Source organism: Chiloscyllium plagiosum, unplaced genomic scaffold, assembly GCF_037043375.1.
Source record: "Chiloscyllium plagiosum isolate Xiang-an unplaced genomic scaffold, Cpla_swu_hap1 HiC_scaffold_31, whole genome shotgun sequence".
NCBI lineage: Eukaryota > Metazoa > Chordata > Chondrichthyes > Orectolobiformes > Hemiscylliidae > Chiloscyllium > Chiloscyllium plagiosum.
Window position 1 is genome coordinate 32,040,588 of NW_028270169.1, and position 20,215 is coordinate 32,060,802.

General features: G+C 43.2%; 1 long non-coding RNA gene across 1 annotated transcript in view; it reads right to left on the minus strand.

Annotated features, from left to right (window-relative positions):
* Positions 1-12,983, minus strand: part of LOC122564072 (uncharacterized) — a 32,845-nt gene extending 19,862 nt beyond the window's left edge. The window contains exons 1-2 of the long non-coding RNA XR_015752351.1: positions 12,611-12,983; positions 10,929-11,053 (exon numbers count right to left, since the gene is read on the minus strand). This is a non-coding gene — a long non-coding RNA (uncharacterized LOC122564072). The remainder of the gene's footprint in view (positions 1-10,928; positions 11,054-12,610) is intronic.
* Positions 12,984-20,215: the final 7,232 nt, after the last annotated feature.

Below are 20,215 nucleotides of genomic sequence, written 5' to 3' on the forward strand. Positions count from 1 at the left end.
GATGGTCCAGGTGAATTTGAGGTCGGGGTGGAAGGTGTTGGTAAAGTGGATGAACTGTTCAACCACCTCGTGGGAGCACAAGGCAGCGCCGATACAGTCATCAATGTAGCGGAGGAAAAGGTGAGGGGTGGTGCCAGTGTAGCTGCGGAAGATGAATTGTTCCACATATCCTATGAAGAGGCAGGCATAGCTGGGGCCCATGCGGGTGCCCATGGCTACTCCTTTGGTTTGGAGGAAGTGGGAGGATTGGAAAGAGAAGTTGTTCAGAGTGAGGACCAGTTCAGTCAGTCGAAGGAGGGTGTCAGTGGAAGGGAAAGGAAGAATCGGAGGGCTTTGAGTCCTTCGTGATGGGGGATGGAGGTGAACAGGGACTGGATGTCCATGGTGAAGATAAGGTGTTGGGGACCGGGGAAGCGAAAATCATGGAGGAGGTGGAGGGCGTGGGTGGTGTCCCGAACGTAGGTGGGGAGTTCTTGGACTAAGGGGGACAGGACCGTGTCGAGGTATGCAGAGATGAGTTTGGTGGGGCAGGAGCAGGCTGAGACAATGGGTCGGCCGGAGCAGTCAGGTTTGTGGAACACTCCAACCACAAGGGATGAACTCAGATTTCTCCAGTTTCCTCATTTCCCCTCCCCCCACCTTGTCTCAGTCCCAACCTTCGAACTCAGCACCACCTTCCTAACCTGCAATCTTCTTCCTGACCTCTCCGCCCCCACCTCCACTCTGGCCTATCACCCTCACCTTATCACCCTCACCTTAACCTCCTTCCACCTATCGCATTTCCAACGCCCCTCCCCCAAGTCCCTCCTCCCTACCTTTTAGCTTAGCCTGCTTGGCACACTTTCCTTATTCATGAAGAACGGCTCATGCCCGAAACGTCGATTCTCTTGCTCCTTGGATGCTGCCTGACCTGCTGCGCTTTTCCAGCAACACGTTTTCAGCTCTGATCTCCAGCATCTGCAGTCCTCATTTTCTCCTATTTACAATGCTGGTCAAGTTAAATTTCCAGTCAATGCTATAACACCCATGATCTTAGCAGTAGGAATTTGATCATGGTCAAATCAATGAATGTCAAAGGGATATCTCCCTTATAGAAAATTCCAAAGAAAATTTACAATGTGGAAAGGGATTATTTGGCCCAACATATCCACTCTTAGCTTGTTGGAGATTCCATTGTTGTGAAATTATGTAGCACCAATGCGACTTGCCAATTATTCGCCTAGGATCAAATATTGTTCAGGTCTCTAAGATAAAAAAAAATTCTCCTCATCTCCATCTTAAATGAGAGACACTTTATATCTAAACTGTGACCGTTGGTCTAGATCCACCCTTGAGGGGAAACATCTCTCCACATCTGCTATGTCCAGCAGCCTTATAATCTTGTATGTTTCAGGAAGATCATCTTACATTTGTCCAATCTCTAGTGAGCACAAGCCTCTAGGGCATTTTAGTACAAGAGTAGAGCTTATACAATTAATGGTCGGGTCTTGGCTCGTGTTGTAGAATAGAGGGGTCGAGGGGTTCAGGCACATAATTGTTTGAAGGTTGTGCCACATACAGACAAGATGGTTCAAAAGGTATTTGATATGCTTGCCTTTATTGCTCAGTCATTTAAGTATGAGACTTGGGAAGTCATATTGGGATTGTAGAGGGCATTGGTGAGATCTCTTCTGGAATACTGTGTTCAGCTCTGTTCCCCCAGTTATAAGGAAGATATTTTTAAGCTGGAGAGAGTTCCGATGAGATTTACCAGGATGGTGTTGGGTATGGAAGCTTGAGTTATAAAGAAAGGCTGGATAGGCTGGGACCTTTTTTCACCAGAGTGGAAGAAGTTGCAAAGAGACCATATAGTTTATAAAATAATGAGAAGTATGGATAGAATTAGTTCTAGTTGTCTTTTCCCTAGGATTGAGGATTTCAAGACTAGGGGCCACATTTTTAAGGTAAGAGGACAAAGATTTTAAAAAGACATGAGTGGCAAAATGTTTACACAAGCTTGGTTCTAGTATGGAATGAACGTCCTGAGAATGATGGATGTGGGTCCAATTACAATATTTAAAAGACATTTGGATAGGTACACAAATAAGAAAGGCTTGGGAGGGGTATGGGCCAGGAGCAGGCAGATGGGACCAGTTTAGTTTGGGGTTATGTTCTGCATGGACTGGTTCGACCGAAGGGTGTTTCCATGTTATGTAACTCTATGACTTTATAACTCATTCATCCCAGGAATCTGCCTATTTAATTTTCTGAACTGCTGCCATTGTAACTGGAAGACTATGGTTTAATGGAAACATCACTGGGCTGCAAGCTCAGGCTAATGTTTTGAGATTCATTCCTTTCCCTCCGCTTCTTCCTTTCCCACCGTACCGACCAGTACCCTTCCACTGACACCCTCCTTTGACTGACTGAACTGGTCCTCACCCTGAACAACTTCTCTTTCCAATCCTCCCACTTCCTCCAAACAAAAGGAGTAGCCATGGGCACCCGCATGGGCCCCAGCTATGCCTGCCTCTTCGTAGGATATGTGGAACAGTCCATCTTCCGCAACTACACTGGCCTCCCCCCCCAACCTTTTCCTCCGCTACATCGATGACTGTATTGGCGCCGCCTCGTGCTCCCACGAGGAGGTTGAACAGTTCATCCACTTCACCAACACCTTCCACCCCGACCTCAAATTCACCTGGACAGTCTCAGATTCCTCCCTCCCCTTCCTCGAACTTTCTATTTCTATCCTAGGCGACCGAATCAACACGGACATCTACTACAAACCGACCGACTCCCACAGCTACCTGGACTACACCTCCTCCCACCCTGCCCCTGTAAAAACGCCATCCCATTCTCTCAATTCCTTCGTCTCCACCGCATCTGCTCCCAGGAGGACCAGTACCAAAAACGTACAACCCAGATGGCCTCCTTCTTCAAGGACCGCAATTTCCCCCCGACGTGGTCGACGATGCCCTCCACCGCATCTCCTCCACTTCCCGCTACTCCGCCCTTGAACCGTGCCCCTCCAACCGCCACCAGGACAGAACCCCACTGGTCCTCACCTACCACACCACCAATCTCCATGTACAGCGCATCATTCGCCGTCATTTCCGCCACCTCCAAACGGACCCCACCACCAAGGATATATTTCCCTCCCCTCCCCTATCAGCATTCCGTAAAGACCACTCCCTCCGTGACTCCCACGTCAGATCCACACCCCCCACCAACCCAACCTCCACTCCCGGTACCTTCCCCTGCAACTGCAGGAGGTGCAAGACTTGCGCCCACACCTCCCCCCTCACCTCCCTCCAAGGCCCCAAAGGAAACTTCACCTGCACTTCACTTCGCCACAAATTCACCTGCACCTCCACACACATCATCTATTGCATCCTCTGCACCCGATGTGGCCTCCTCTATATTGGGGAGACAGGCCGCCTACTTGCGGAGCGTTTCAGAGAACACCTCTGGGACACCCGGACCAACCAACCCAACCACCCTGTGGCTCAACACTTTAACTCCCCCTCCCACTCCACCAAGGATATGCAGGTCTTTGGACTCCTCCATCGCCAGACCACAACAACACGACGGTTGGAGGAAGAGCGCCTCATCTTCCGCCTAGGAACCCTCCAACTACAAGGGATGAACTCGGATTTCACCAGTTTCCTCATTTCCCCTCCCCCCACCTTGACTCAGTCAAATCCATCGAATTCAGCACCGCCTTCCTAACCTGCAATCTTCTTCCTGACCTCTCCCACCCCAGTCTGACCTATCACCCTCACTTTGACCTCTTTCCACCTATCACATTTCCGACGCCCCTCCCCCAAGTCCCTCCTCCCTACCTTTTATCTTAGCCTGCTGGACAAACTTTCCTCATTCCTGAAGAAGGGCTTATGCCCGAAACGTCGATTCTCCTGTTCCCTGGATGCTGCCTGACCTGCTGCGCTTTTCCAGCAACACATTTTCAGTTTTGAGATTCAACTCTGGCTCGGAGAATTTTACTTAAATTACTAACATTTGGATAAAAATAATGTGATGTGCATTCTGGAGATCTGAAATAAAAGCAGAAAGTGATGCAGAAACATAATAGGTCTAGTAGCATCTATAGAGGCAAACAGAGTTAATGTTTCAAATCCAATATGACTCTTCATTAGAATAGGATAAAATGTTTTGGAATTTAAGGCCCGATTGGGGGCAATTGCATGATCCATGCAACCCATCTTAGGTCCCTCTTTAAACAAAAGGACCAGGATTGTAGATGGTAATCCAGATACTGTTTTACCAATGTGCTGCCCTGCAAGATGTCCCTTTTAAATTCTACTCCTCTTGCAATTAAAGCAAACACTCCACTTGGCTTATTCCTGAGAAGGGCTTTTGCCTGAAACATCGATTTTCCTGCTCCTTGGATGCTGTCTGAACTGCTGTGCTTTTCCAGCACCAACCTAATCCAGAATCTGGTTTCCGGCATCTGCAGTCATTATTTTTACCTTCCCAATTAGTTGTTGTGTGTGCGTGCTAACTTTTTCTGAAGTCTGTAAACAACATCTGATTCCTCGCCATTTGAAGTGTTCCTCTAATAAAACAATAAATTCGTCATAGACCATTGGGCTGCTCTCTTACACGAGAGAGAGAGACAAACAGCAGTGGTTTAACCTGAGGGTCACTACACATAAGTCAAAGAAAAAGATTGAGAAAGAGGGACAGTGTAGAAATTGAAATAGTAGCAATCTGTGTGATAGACAAGCCATCCAGCAAGTTGAGCTAATTAACCTATGGGTAGCTTTTGTAAAATATGGAGCCCTTGTATAATATATCATAGATTCATAGATCATAGAATCCTTGCAGTGTGGAAACAGACCATTTGGCCCAACAAATCCACACTGATCCTCTGAAGAGCAACCCACCCAGACCCATTCCCCCACATTTCACCTGACTAATGAACCTAATTTACACATCCCTGAACACTATGGGCAATTTAGCATGGCCAATTCACCTAACTTGCACATTTTTGGACTGTGGGAGGAAACCAGAGCACCCAGAGGAAACACAGACATGAAGCAAATGTGCAAACTCCACACAGACAGCCGCCTGAGGCTGGAATTGAACCTGGGTCCCTGGTGCAATGAGACACCAGTGCTAACCACTGAGCCACCCACATAATAGTTATGCTACCGAAAATCATATGTTAAAATGAAATTGAGTTATTAGAAATGCATGCTCCCACAGAAACCCATGTAAATGTTTGGGTTACATTCCCAGAAATCATCCAGGCTGATTGGACAACTTTTTAACAGGGGGATTATCCTGCTGCTCCAGATCATTTCACCATAGAGTCAATAATTCCACCTCTATTCCCACTAACATAGGGTGAAATTGCCATTCACAGTCAATGATTGTTGACATCCTTTATTGGCCATTTGAAAAAAGGATCATGTGTATTACTGAAATAACTCCAAGGAGCTATGTATTTCATCACCAAGTCACCTTTTATTTACCCATGCACAGTACAAGGACACTGATTAGTGTGCTCAGAGCCTGTCCCTAATATGGGGACACTCTCTGAATCTCCTGTTTATATCTGTCAGCCAGGGCTCCCTTATTGACCCAGGTTAACAACTGCAATCAAGGATCACACAATCAATAAGATTCCTCTGACCCTTGTTCCAATCACTACAATTACATGTGAGATTTGCCAACACTTATGAAACTACACGTGATCTGGAGAAAGTAATGAAGATAGGAATAGTCCAGACATGGCTGCATGAGTTGGAAAAGGGAGTATTGGGATTTAGAAAAGAAACACTGTATTCTATGAGCTAGGAACAAATGATAATCATTCTTTAAAGGCCACCTCCAGCGTTGCTTATCCTTTTGTCAACATTTCAGTAATCAACAACACCTCATTGTCACGAATAAGGCATGTGTTATTGAAATAATGGGTTGTAAAGTAAAATCTCTTACAGCGCCAGGGACCCGGGTTCAATTCCTGCCTCGGGCAACTGTCTGAATGGAGTTTGCACATTCTCTCCGTGTCAGCCTGGGTTTCCTCGGGGTGCTCCAGTTTCCTCGCACAGTCCAAAGATGTGCAGGATAGGTGAATTGGCCATGCTAAATTCCCCGTAGTGTTAGGTGCATTAGTCAAGGGTAAAAAAAAAACGTAGAGTAGGGGAATGGATCTGGGTGGGTTGCTCTTTGGAGGGTCGATGTGGACTTGTTGGGCCGAAGGGCCTGTTTCCACACTGTAGGGAATCGAATCTAATCTAATCTAATCTAATCTAATCTGATCTATGTTATGGTGAAATATGTATTTCAAAACAATGCAAACAAGAACTATTAGTATTTTGCTTTTCTATTTTTCCTACCAGAGTAGACAAAATTGCATTTGTTTGGACCATACCCGATTTGCCAATATACTCTACCAATTTGGATGCCCAGGAAACATCACAACAATCCTGCAACTGTTTCATGATGGATGCAGGTTTGCTTGCTGAGCTGAAAGGTTCATTTCCAGACATTTAATTACATTACTAGGTAACATCTTCAGTGGACTTTACGCAAAGCAATGCTGAAATTTCCGGCTTTCTATTTATATGTTTGAGCTTCTTTGGGTTGGTGATGTCATTTCCTTTGGTGATGTTATTTCCTGTGGTGAAGTCACTTCCTGTTCTTTTTCTCAGGGGGTGGTAGAAGGGGTCTAACTCAATGTGTTTGTTGATAGAGTTCCGGTTGGAATGCCATGCTTCTAGGAATTCTCGTGCATATCTTTGTTTGGCTTGTCCGAGGATGAATGTATTGTGGCTGAAAATATGTTGCTGGAAAAGCGTAGCAGGTCAGGCTGCATCCAAGGAGCAGGAGAATCGATGTTTCGGGCATGAGCCCTTCTTCAGGAATGCAGCAGATCTCCAGCATTTGCTGCCCTCACTTTCTCCTAGATGGATGTATTGTCCCAGTCGAAGTGGTGTCCTTCCTCATCCGTATGTGAGGTTACTAGTGAGAGAGAGTCATGTCTTTTTGCGGCTAGTTTTCTGCCTGTTTGTCCAATGTATTGTTTATTACAGTCCTTGCACGATACTTTGTAAATGATGTTAGTTTTGCTCATTGTCTGTGTAGGGTCTTCCAAGTTCATTAGCTGCTGTTTTAGTGTGTTGGTGGGTTTGTGGGCTACCATGATGCCAAGGGGTCTGAGTAGTCTGGCAGTCATTTCCAAGATGTCTTGCTTCATGATGATTTGATTGAAACTGTAATGAGTAAGAGATCTGAAACATATCTGGGCCAGTATCAAGTAAGGCTGTATAATATTTAGACTCTATCTGATAGTAGTTAATCACCGCAACAAAGATAAATGCTGCCTAGACAGAAAGGTCTTTCACCTTAGAGTTTTACTAACTAACAAGTTTTGTTGATGCTTCAAAGGTCAGTGGGAAAGCAAGTTGGAAGGAAGTTTCAAAGAATGTTTAAATCTGTAGGCAACAAACTGGGCAGATAGAGCTGTTGGCTCTCCCTTGATTCAAGTGTGGTGTTTACTCAGGATCACCAGCTATCATCAGCAAATCTATAACAATGTCAGGCCCCTCCTTCAAGTCATTCATAACTGAGGCCCCTGCACAGATCCCTCTGGTATTCAACATGATAGCATTTGTAAACTTGAAAATAATCAATTTATCCTGGCATTCTTTTTCTTGTTAGTCAGTCAGAACAGTATGTGTGTTCCATATCAGCCCAAACATCATCTTGTGGAGTAACCTTTTGTGTGACATCTTTTATATTAAATGTCTTTTGGATATACGGATAGACTATAACCACTGGCATCTTTTATCCACTCTACTCGTTCTGTAAGAACACTAATAAATTTGACAAAGACAATTTCACTTTTACTTAACTATGTGGCTTTTGCTTTTGTTTCATGATTTTGTAAATGTCCTGGTATTATTCTTAATAATAGCACTTTCCCCATTGACAGATGTTGGGCTTACTGGCCTATAAAGGACGTGACAATAAAGAATATTCTATATTCACTTCTGTAGGCTCCTGCTTTTGGCTCCCTCTTTCTTGAACAGAGGTATTATGTTACTGTTTAATATACAAGACATTTTATTCTTTGAAAAGTCCCAAACAGTTCTGAACATTGTGTTATAATCAGTGAACATTCCCACTTCTGACCATATGATAGAGGAAAGGCCATTGATAAAGCCATTGAAGATGATTGGATCAAGTAAACTAATTTAATTAGATCTGTCGCAACATCCTGAGCTGTGATCATTGACCCCCAACAACTCTAACCATCAGTCTTTATGTTAGATGTGACTCTACCCAATGAAAAGTATATCCATGATCTCATTAATTACAATTTAGTGAGACTTCTCAGAGCAACACACACTCAAATACTGCCTTGATGTTAAGGGACGTCATCCTTACCTCATTGCTGGAACTCAGCTCTTTGTCAACATTTATAACAAGGCTGTAATGTGGTCTGGAGCTGACTGTCTCTAGCAGAACCCAAACTGACCATCGATAGCAAGTTATTTCTGAGTAATTCAGCTTAATTACATTGTTACTGACCTCTTCCAGCGCTTGGATATTATTAAACTGCAGAGGATTCAGAAAAGATTGATCAGGATGTTGCTGGGAATAGATGGTTTGAGTTATAAAAATAGACTGGATAGCTTGGGACTTTTTTTTAACTGCAGCCAGGAGGTTCAGGGGTGACCATATTGAGGTTTATAAAATTATGTGGGGCATAGATAAGGTGAATGATAAAGCTCTTTTCCTTAAGGTGGGCGAGTTCAAAACTCGGGGACATATTTTTAAAGTGAAAAATGAAAGATTTTAAAAGACATGAGGGATAACTTTTTTAATATTGAATGATGAAGCAGAGTCAAAGGGCTGAATGGCCTACTCATGAACTACTTTTCTATGTAATGACATTAGAAAATACAGCCTTGTCTACTCTGCAAATATCAGGGAGGTGTAGGCCCCACAAACATCCCTATCCTCAAAGTTTCAGGAGCCCCAGTACCTCAGTGCAAAAGACAAGTCTGAGCATTTTCATTCACCTTCAGCCAAATGCTGGGTGGATGATCCAGCCCAACCTCCTCTCGAGGTTCCCAACATCCCAGAGGGCAGTCTTCACCCAGTTGGATTTGCTCCATTCCATATCAAGAAATGGCTTGAGGCACTGGAGGCTGCAATAGTTATAGGCCCAGATACCAGTCTGCTCAGACTTGTGCTCCAGAATGTGCTGCAGCCCTGGCCAAGTTAGTCCAGAACAGTTACAACACTGGTATTTACCTGATCAAATAGAGAATTCTCAAGTCTGTCTTGTACTGAAAAAGTAGGATAAATGCAACCTAGAAATTACCATCCCTTCAGTCTGTTCTTAATCATCAGCAATGTGATGGACGAGGTGGTCGAAAGTGCCATCAAGTAGCATTTGCTTAGCAATAGCCTGCTCATGGCTGCTCATTTTGTCTTCTTCAAGGGTCACCCAGTTTTGTGGGTGTCTGTACACATACTGCACACCCTACACTACAGTGATTCAATAATGCAGCTCCTCACCGTCTTCTCCAGGGTAACTGAGGATGAGCAATAGATGCTGGCCGCATCTGTGCCAGCATATCCAATGAATGAATAATAAAAACACACAAGCTGGGATTGAATAAATGCAGTTTGGACTGGTTACTCATCAGAGACAACACTGCTCCGAAAGGCTGAATCACCACCAGCTACTGAGTGGCTGACAGTCTAACGTAGGACATCTGGGGCCTGATTAGAATATTAAAGTCACAGCTCAGTGATGTGGTAGGCATCATTATACGACTTTTACATGACTCACATCCTCCAGAATGTCCAGATGTACCACCCACAGCATACCTCCTACACAGTGTCCTGCCCTCTCATTAAAATCCCCATCACCCCCATTTTGAACTCAAGCTGTCTGCAGGCAGGACTCTTCCAGAGAGAGCATTTCATAGCGTTATCACTCTAACCTCAGGGAATTCTGATCGCAATCTAGAATCTTTCATCTAAATAATTGAGATTTTTTTTCACGGTTAACCTTCTTGCAAATCAGGCAATTGGTCTTGCAGATAACTTGGTGCTTTCTTCAAAAGCAAACTTTCACAGGAAATTTGAAATTAGATTGCAAAATGCTGGAAATATTCCACAGGTCTTGCAGCATCCACGAGGAGAGAAAAATGGGATTTACAGACTGAATTTTACAAGAAATCAGATAAGTATCAATTTTCCCAAGTTTTATGGAGGGTTTCTGAAATGATTGGAATGAGGTTGGCCAGGTAGATCTCAGTGACTATTAGTTCCCTGACTGGGGCTGTTAACCTGGGCCAATCAAGGAACCCTGGCTGACAGACATAAACAGAAGGGTCACACCTGCACACACACATAAAAAAAAGAAGAAAAAAATAAATAGGAGTGTCAGACATCCTGCTCACTCTGACAGCTGGCTCTGAGGGAGCTGGATCAGTGTCAAGGACTCTCCGTGTGTAAATAAAGGGTGACTTGGTGACGGGATACCGGCCTCTGTGGAAAACAATAAATAGAAGGGTCAGGGATTCTGCTCAGGAGCCAGCTATGAGCTAGCTGTCAGATTCCATGTGCAATGCACATGTAAATAAAGAGTGACTTGTTGACGGGATAATGACCCCTGTGCAGTTATTTCAGTTTCTCTCCACAAGGCCTAGTGAGATTTTTCGCTCTATCCTCACCTCATTACTTATAAACCACCCCTCTTTGGCACCACGCTCATTTGCATTCTCTGATTCATCGCAGGCTCTGGTACTCGACACTGCCAGGGCCTCCAGAAATCCTGGCACTGGTGCCATCTTGAAAGCTTCTCAGGGCACAAAGGTGGCATTGCTGACACTTCATTGTACCTACAAGTGCATATTCATACATCTATTGCTAGTTAACAATCAAAGTACATAGCTTACCCATCCTTGGCCACATCCCATTAGAGAACCCTGTCCAAGTCAGTGCTACTTTCTTCCTGACATCCAGTGTTGACCAACATCCTCTCACTGTTCAATATAGAACCACCTCACACATACAGCAAAACCTTCAAATGGTTAAAAAGATTAACTTTTATTCAGCAACTGTAAAAATGAACAAAAAACCACAAACTGATTTTTTCCAGGAAATAGCGAAGTGTCAATTTTGGTGAGTTTCGTGGGCTATTTCTCTCTGCCAGCACTAGTGAGAATTCTCATTCTATTCTCTGGAGCCTGCCTTACTATCTATGCACCACACCTGTAGGTGGGAGAATGGGAAACTACACATCAATGATGGGAGGTTGCATAATGAGGATGCTAAGATATGGAAATTGGTCTCTCATCTCTCCCTTGTGAGAACCTTGCCTCACTGTTCAGCACTTGGTTGGAAATTGGGATCTTTTGCTATCAATATCGGCCAGCTCCTCACTGCCAATCTCATGCATTTCTCCCAAAGAGACAAAGCTGCACTTGCCTCTTGGAGCAGACAGGGAATGCTTGTGTTTGAACACCAACAAATGTGCAGTCAAGGAATGATCTCTGCCCCCAACTCAAATCCCCTGGAACTGGGTGTCAATGAAGTCCTGACTGGCTTGATATGCATAATGCAGCGCCATTCTATCATGCTGAAGGTGATTTTTCTCGCACTCAATATCCTCAGCTTCCTGCTTGAAAGATTGCTGCCTCACTCCCAGCTCTTCAGAGTCCCTCACACCCTTTCTTTGCCTGCTCAGTCATGCAGAGCACAGCACAGAAGGATTATGTGCTGACGACCATATAGTAAAGACTCACAGAATGATCCAAGGCTCAAACTTCACCTTTAGTAAACTAACTGTATGATCACCCTGACTGAAGAATGGGCTGCACATACCTATGTCTAAACTCAGTTGGGATTTGTACCACTCAGTCCTCAGCTATGGCTGCAGAGTGTGGCCTTGTCTCTCGTAATCATATTTTAAACTATTCTGAAGAATAGTCACTGGGCCTGAAACATTAAATCTGTTTTCTCTCCACAGATGCAGTTAGAGCTGCTGAGTTTTACCAGCTATTTCTGTTCTTGTTTGTGATGTCCAGCATTCACAGATTCTTTAGTTGTTTTTTTGCTTTTCTGTCTCTTCAATATTCTGACTTAAGTAGCCATTATTTAAGTGACCTTCGATAGTCAAGATTTCAAAGACATTTATTTAAAACATTGCATTAATTCAAACTACCAGCTTAAGTGCAGGCTGCTAGATATCTTTCAAATACTTGAAATAAATTCTGTATGTGGGTTAAATATGTGTTTGTGCCTTTAAGCTTTAAAACAAAATTCACACCAAAGTGGTGTATTGCTCTAATCTGTAGGTAATATAAACTAACATTATTATTACTGAAAACGTCTGAAAACTCCAAGCAGCTAGAATATATCATTTACTTCACTAAGGTTGTACAGTTATGAATTTTAAACAGAAAACGGTTACATATTGATGTCTGCAAACACACATCTTCAGCTTCATCTGCAGAATTGTTGCTCATGTTAAATTGTTCCGCGTTTTCTGAAATTTTTTTTCCTTTAACTTAATCTTTTGTTCATTTAAATATTTTTAATATTTAAAAATACCATAGATGACAGCATATGAGCTGACCTTTGAAGTCTTGAAAAATCCCTCCAATAAAAGGTTGCTGTTGGCAGAGTGTGGGTGGTCATGATCTCTGCTGTTCACCATGTGGGCTCTGTCCAAATGTGGATATGTTAAACTCCAGTGCATCTTCAAAATGCAGCCATGTTGCTTGCTGACACTCAGTTATAAAGCATCAGTAAGTAAGACATGCAGTAAAATTTTAAAATGCTAACCTTGTCTGTTTTGATTGGTTTCTGTTACACTACGTTATTACTTTCCCAATAACTTGGGAAATTAGTGCCCTATTAAGACTTTTAGAACACGTAGCTTATATTCCAGTTTGATCATTTTCTAAAATGACTCACCAGGCATAGCATTACAAATCACTGCAAGTGATGAGAAGTTTTGAATTTCTGTCAAAGCCTCCTTGCTTCCTGCTAAGTGTAAAATCCAATTTCATAAGCCTTCATTTTAGATTGTGCAACTAAAATGTTGTTTACTCTGATGTAACTATGGATCAAAGGTTGGCAGATATTATCATTAATATGAAGGATGAAGATAAAAAGTCACATTACCATAATTACACTGTCATAAACAAATCGAGAGATAAGCTAACAGTATCGGTTAGAGCCTTCATTACTACATGTAACACCAATTCATCCTTTTAACTGAAAATATTGCTGCGATGTAAACAAAATTTTGATCTATGTCAAGCAGAGAAAATTTCTGCACTCTGGTTTTAAATAACTGCAGACAACCAAGAGACCGATGGAATAAACATTGGTTTCAAATTATTTTAGCTTCTAAAAGACTTTCCTTGATACTGGGACTGGAAATGGAAAATCCAGTCATTCCAACTGTCCTAATTCACCCACAATTCAGAAGAGTTGGCTGGCTTTCTCCATTGGTGGTGTGAGGATCAAATTTCCTTTCAGCGAAAAATGTTACAGTTTTCCTGGCATGACCAATTACTTAGGGCAGCTGCATTCCCAGCACCCAGCCGTCTCCTGCAGCTACTAGTTTTATGATCAAAAAGGAAGCACATGCAGGAGCAAGAGCTAACAAAAGGCAGCAGAAAGAATGGGGCCAGTACAGTCAAAAATTTGAAGTACCATTATTCCCTTTCATCATTGTGCTGCTGTTCAGGGCCCCAGTGAGACCAGGCACAGTCCTTGCAAAGTGAATTTCAGGAATTGTTTTGGGAAGAGAAAGCTGATAAAATGAATCCATTCCCTTATATCTGTTTTGTCACTGCTGGGAACCGAATTTATGTCACATCGCCTCCCCACAATCCTTTACAGTCTATGTTTAGTAGCAAGGAAAAGCACATCTGCAGGTTGCAGAAATGGAAACATTTATTATCTGGAACATCAGTGGATAGCTGGAGAGGGAGGTAGTTAATGTCAGCGTGAATGGTTTCTTATGGCATCCAAGGGTTTCAGAGAGCTCTTAATCAGAACAAACTGATTCCAAACTAAAGAATGTAATATTGCGATGAGTATTCAAAATGTGGTTAGTGAACATGCTATTAAAGAAACAATGGGAGAAGGAGAGACACAAGGGAATCCCAATGAATAAGGTATAACCAATTAAGAATATAGTCATTGTTAATGTGAAAATGCAAATGGAGCCAGGGACAGACAAAAGGAAAATTCTGGTTGAGAATTGCAAGATTGCAAAACGTTACAGAGATGAAGGTGAAAATGCTGAAATTGATGCACAAAAGGGCTAAAAGTTAAAGTAGAAGTGAGGTTAGGGAATGAGAGCTGGTGGTGGTTAGGATATAGATAACCATTTTGGATGAATTAAGTTTGAGGATGGGAAGCTAGCCAGCATAGCATTAGAATATCATGTCAGAAGTGACAGAGGCATGGAGGAGGTCTTCAGCAGCAGATGGGATTAAGAAAGGCAGGCATTGCCAATACTCAGAAGTAGAAGGCAAACAAAAAGAACATGTTCAAGCCCCGTGCACTGTTTAAATAAAAGAATAAAAAATGTGAAGTAATGGGGAAACCGTAAATCCCCATTGCTGTCCCCATGGTAATGCCCTCGCTATTACAGCTGACTTGCCAATCACTGAGCAAACTTTTTTTCTCCTGTATACAAATTGTTGATTGTGTGAAATTTGGGCAAGCTTGTGTTTGTCCTGACAGGTATAAGATAAAAAGCTTCAGCAAAATGTCTCTCTTTTTGTCAATATTCAAGTTCTGTTCTGCCAAACAACAGGATAACAACTAGAGAAGCTGCAGGGCTGGAAGATCAATTCAGGATTGAGCCTGTAAACAGTTAAATTTAGACTGAAACACTCGCTGAGGACACTAGCTGATTGGGAGTGTATAACACTACCAATGTAAATGTCTCAGTATTTAACTGGAAAAACTTATGACTAATTGTCTAAGACTGGATGTTGGACAGATGGTATGGTCATCAAAGCTGAACTGGAGAAAAGTATTGGAGAGGCAATATTGATCAGTAGTCAGGAATTTCTGGAGCTGACCTCATATGTGAAGATAATGTCTCTAGGTGCCAACATGTAAAGTAGAAAAAGATAGTGACAAAGGATAGATCGTTTGAATCTTCAGAGTAATAATGTTGTACAGGAAGTGAAGCCATTATTCGAAGTGCTGAGCACCTAAAAAGAAGAAACTATTTATAATGTCAATGAGGTCAGTTTGGGAAATTGACTGGATGTAATTAAGGAAAATGGAGTCTGTAGGTCTCTTTTTGTTTTAACTCTGGAATAAAATGGGATGAGGATTGATTTAAATCCCAGAAGTTTGGAAGGAATTGCTTCACTTTTTTAAAAGCAAGTTACTGAAATTCAATGTAAGTCATGTTTACCTGCTGCTTTGATCATTTTCTTTTAGATTAGATTACATTACAGTGTGGAAACAGGCTCTTCGGCCCAACAAGTCCACACCGACCCGCCGAAGCGTAACCCACCCATACCCCTACATTTACCCCTTACCTAACACTACAGGCAATTTAGCATGGCCAATTCACCTGACCTGCACATCTTTGGACTGTGGGAGGGAGCCAGAGCACCCAGACACGGGGAGAACGTGCAAACTCCACACAGTCAGTCACCTAGAGGCGGGAATTGAACCCGGGTCTCTGGTGCTGTGAGGCAGCAGTGCTAACCACTGTGCCACCGTGCCACCCACATGTTGTAGGGGAGCTTTAACTTGGCCAGCACCAGAGGCTGTGTACAAAGTGAGATTCATCCAATAACAGGTTACAGATTGTTTTGAGAAGTTGTGGCCAGTTGTAGATGCCAAAGGTAATCAGCATTACAACAACTCCCTGACTGGCTTCTGAGTAGCTGAACAGCTTGTGGGTGTGAGCAATACTGGCTGAAGACTTTGAACAGTTGCAAGGGGCAGATGGTGTAACTTTCTCTCCAATAAAATGCCTGAAGGCTGGAGAAAGCCAGTTTGTTTTCCATCACCAGTTGCTGTAAGCTGTGGCCTTTATCCAGTAACTAAATGACTTGACAATTAATGTACCAATTGCCTGCCTCTTGCAAAGAACTGAAAAGGAAACTGAAAAGAGGTTGAAAAACTGAAAATTATGGCAAGCAAAAGAATTATCTCAGATCATTGGACTGGTGACAATGAACTGTTTCCCCAAACTTTTTATCGTTCCACCGATATCTCAAATTTTTTTTGTCTGTCCGTATGTGTAGAAATATTTTGAAGGGGTTTGCAGTTTAAACTAGTCATGTTGCATATCGACAATTCATAACTGTTTATCTGTGGTCACAAACTATTTATTTGTGATAAACAATAGTTCTTGGTAGATGCAGAAAACCCCTGTTTTCTGTTAACCTTGGTACATCCAAAAGATAAATTCTTATTTAGTGCACCTTGATAGAGTTTTGAAACTTTTTTGACAACTTTGGGAATGATGGAGTTTGACTTCCAGCATGCTACCCAGTGAGTCATGACAAGTCAAGGATTCAGGAGGTGGAAATTGTGGACCAGATAAGAAAATTAGAGTCAATGGGAATGATGGGGAAAATTATCCACTGATTGGAGTCATATCTATCAGACCTCTTCAAGAGTTTCTCAGGGTGGTGTCCGAGGCTCCACTATCATCAGTTGCTTCATCAATGATCTTCCCTCCATCATAAGGTCAGAAATGGGATGTTTTCTGAGGATTGTACAATGTTCAACACCTTTCACAACTCCTCAGGAACTGAAACAATCCATCTCCAAGTGCAGCAAGATCTTAACATAACCAAGCTGGTCTGACAAGTGGCAAATGACATTTGTGCCATACAAGTGACAGGCAATGGCCATCTCCAATAACAAAAGCTTTAACCACCACCCCTTAACATTCAATGGGACCACCCAATACTGAACCACCCACTATCAACAACCTGGGTATTACCATTGGCCAGAAAGACAACTAGCATTGCCATATAAGTACTGTGATTGCTGGAACTGATCAGTGGCCAGGAATCCTGTGGTACATAACTCACCTCCAGGCTTCCTCAACCCTGTGAATGAGCTACAAGACCCATGTCAGGAATATGTCAGAATATTTTCCATTTTCCTGCATGGGTGAAGCTTCAACAACACTCAAGAAGCTAGACACTACCCCCAGAACAAAGCAGCCCACTTGATTGGCACCACATCCACAAGCATCCATTGCTTCCATTGACAAGATATGCTGCAGAAGTTCACCAAGCCTCATCATATAGCACCTTCCAAACCTATGACCAAAATTATTCAAAAGGACAAGGGCAATCGATACATGGGAATACTACCACCTGGCTTCACAGGAGGCTCCCAAAGCACTGAGGATGTCACCTAGATAGGGGACGAAACGTTTGCAAGACAAATTCCCAGCTCGGCGAACAGAACCACAACAACGAGCACCCGAGCTACAAATCTTCTCCCAAACTTTGAATTACCACCTGAAAGTTCCCCTCTAAGCCACTCAACATTCTGACTTGGAAATACTTCTCTCTACCTTCAGTATCCAAGAGTTCCAAGATTGAGTCAAAATCTTGGAACTCCTGCAAACAGTGGTGTTACTTTTCCCAACCACCAATCTACCAGGACTGTTCCAAATTCTACTGAATTTTGTACCGAGATAACTGAGACATCCTTAGACCTCTCCTTTAGTATCCTGAGATTTATATTATCAATCTCAGGGGATTTATCAGCTTTCATCCTCCAGCACTTTTTTTTTTACTAATACTAATCTCCTTCAATTCCTTCTTCCCCATAATCCTTTGCTTCCTTATAATTTCTGGGAAGTAATTTGTGTCTTTTTCTGTGAAGAGGGGAAGATGGAGTATGGAGAACTACAAACCTATTTATTTTGATGTCCATAGCAGGGAAAATATTAGAACCTACTATTAAAGATTTGATAACTGAACATATGGAAAAAAATGGGGATGTGTAGATTGATCATTGGTTAATAGCCAGCATCAGAGAGCAGAAATAAATGGATTAGGATGGCAGGCTGTTACTAGTGTGGTTACTAGTCAGTACTATGTTCACAAATCCTCACAGTCACAATTTAAACTATTTGCAGGCATCAGTTGCCTCCTCTTCACCATGGTCCTGCAGTCCCTTTACACGTCCATCCCCCGTCAGGATGATCTCAGGGCTCTCTGCTTCTTCCTGGAAAAAAAGGCCTGAACTGCCCCCATCCCCCCACCCTCCTCTGCCTGGCCGAACTCATCCTCACTCTGAACAACTTCTCCTTTGACTCCTCTCACTTTCTTCAGGTCAAAGGTGTAGAAATGAGTTCCCACATGGGCCCCAGTTATGCCTGTCTCTTTGTGGGGTGTGTGAAATATTCCTTGTTCCAGTCCTACTCTGGCCTCCACCCATAACTTTCTTTGGTACGTCAATGACATCATCAGTGCTGCTTCCCTCTCCCATTCAGAATTGGAAAAGTTATTAATTTCATTTCCAATTTCCACCCTAGTCTCAACTTCACCTGGACCATCGCCAACTCCTCACCTCCCGTCCTCAACATCTCTGTTTCCATTTCTGAGGAGAGGTTGGCCACCGATATCTATTATAAACCCACCGACTTTCACAGTTACCTGAGCTATACATCCTCACACCCTGCTTCCTGTAAAGATTCCATTCCATTCTCCCAGTTTTTCCATCTCTATCACATCTGTTCTGCTAATGCCATCAGCCACAAAGGGGCCTTAAAAATGTCCACCTTCTTTCTCAACCAAGGATTTCCCACCACCACAGTTGAGAATGTCCTTAGCCATATCCAAAAGTCTCTCAAACTTTTGCCATCACATCTTCACTTCTCTCCTGCAACGGTGATAAGGTCCCCCTAGTCCTCACTTACCACCCCACCAGCATCCACATCATCCAAAGGATCATTAGCTATTTCTGCCACCTCCAACAGTATGCCAGCACCAGATATATATTCCCTGCCCCTCCCTTATCAGCTTACTATTGGTACTGTTCCCTCCGGGACACCCTGGTCCACCCCTCCTCCTCTGCCAGTGCCCCCTCACACCGCCATAGTACCTTCCCTTGCAATCGCAGAAGGTGTAACACCTGCCAATTTATTTTCTCCCTCCTCACAATCAAAGGCCCCAGACACACATTCCAGGTGAAGCAGTGATTTACATGTACTTCACTCAACCTGGTTTACTGTATTTGTTGCTTATAATGTGGTCTTCTCTACCTTAGGGAGATGAAATGCAGATCAGACAACTGCTTTGTAGAGCACCTACATTTTGCCCGCAAAAAATGACTCAGAGTTCCAGTTGCCTGCTACTTTAACACCCCACCCTGGTCCCTGGTCAACATCTCTGTTTCAGGCTTGCTGCAGTGCTCTAGTGAAGCTCAGTACAAGTTGGAAGAACAGCATCTCATTTTCTGCTCAGGAACTCTGCAGCCTCCAGGACTCAATATCGAGTTCAATAATTTTAGAACATGAACACCTTCCTCTATGTACTTCACAAATCCCTACAGCCCAGGCCCAGTCATCGTGTGGACTGCTTTTAGCACAGCCAAACCATTTTCACCAACCTGTGGTCCCCATTATCTGCTTTTCTTTCTCCCTGGCTTACTGTCATCCATCCTTCCTGAAGAAGGGCTAATGCCCGAAACGTCGATTCTCCTGTTCCCTAGATGCTGCCTGACCTGCTGCGCTTTTCCAGCAACACATTTCCATTACTGTCATCCATCCCTTTGTTTACTTAACTGTTGTTCTCTCTCTCTGGGCTCCACCTTCACCTATACTCTGACGCTTTTCCCATTCCACCCCTTATCTTCAGCATATATACCACCTTTTCTTAGCTACAATCAGTTCTGATGAAGAGTCACTGGACAAAAGCCATTAACTCTGTTTTCCCGCCACAGATGCTGCCAGTCCTGCTGTGTTTCTCCAGCAATTTCTGTTTCTGATCCACTTGTGGAGCAAATGGCCACATCTTCCCCTGGCCTCTCCTCAAATAAATGAGGGAAATTTGAAATCAGTGGCTTCACCACCTGGGTCAGTAATCAGATTAAGTGTAGTAATGTTTGCAATCTACTTGGGGGTGCACAATAGTGAGGCTATTGTGAGTTTGCAGGATGTGGAATGTGTTCCCATGAGAACTATGGGATTTCAGACAGTTGCATGGGTTAATTTTAA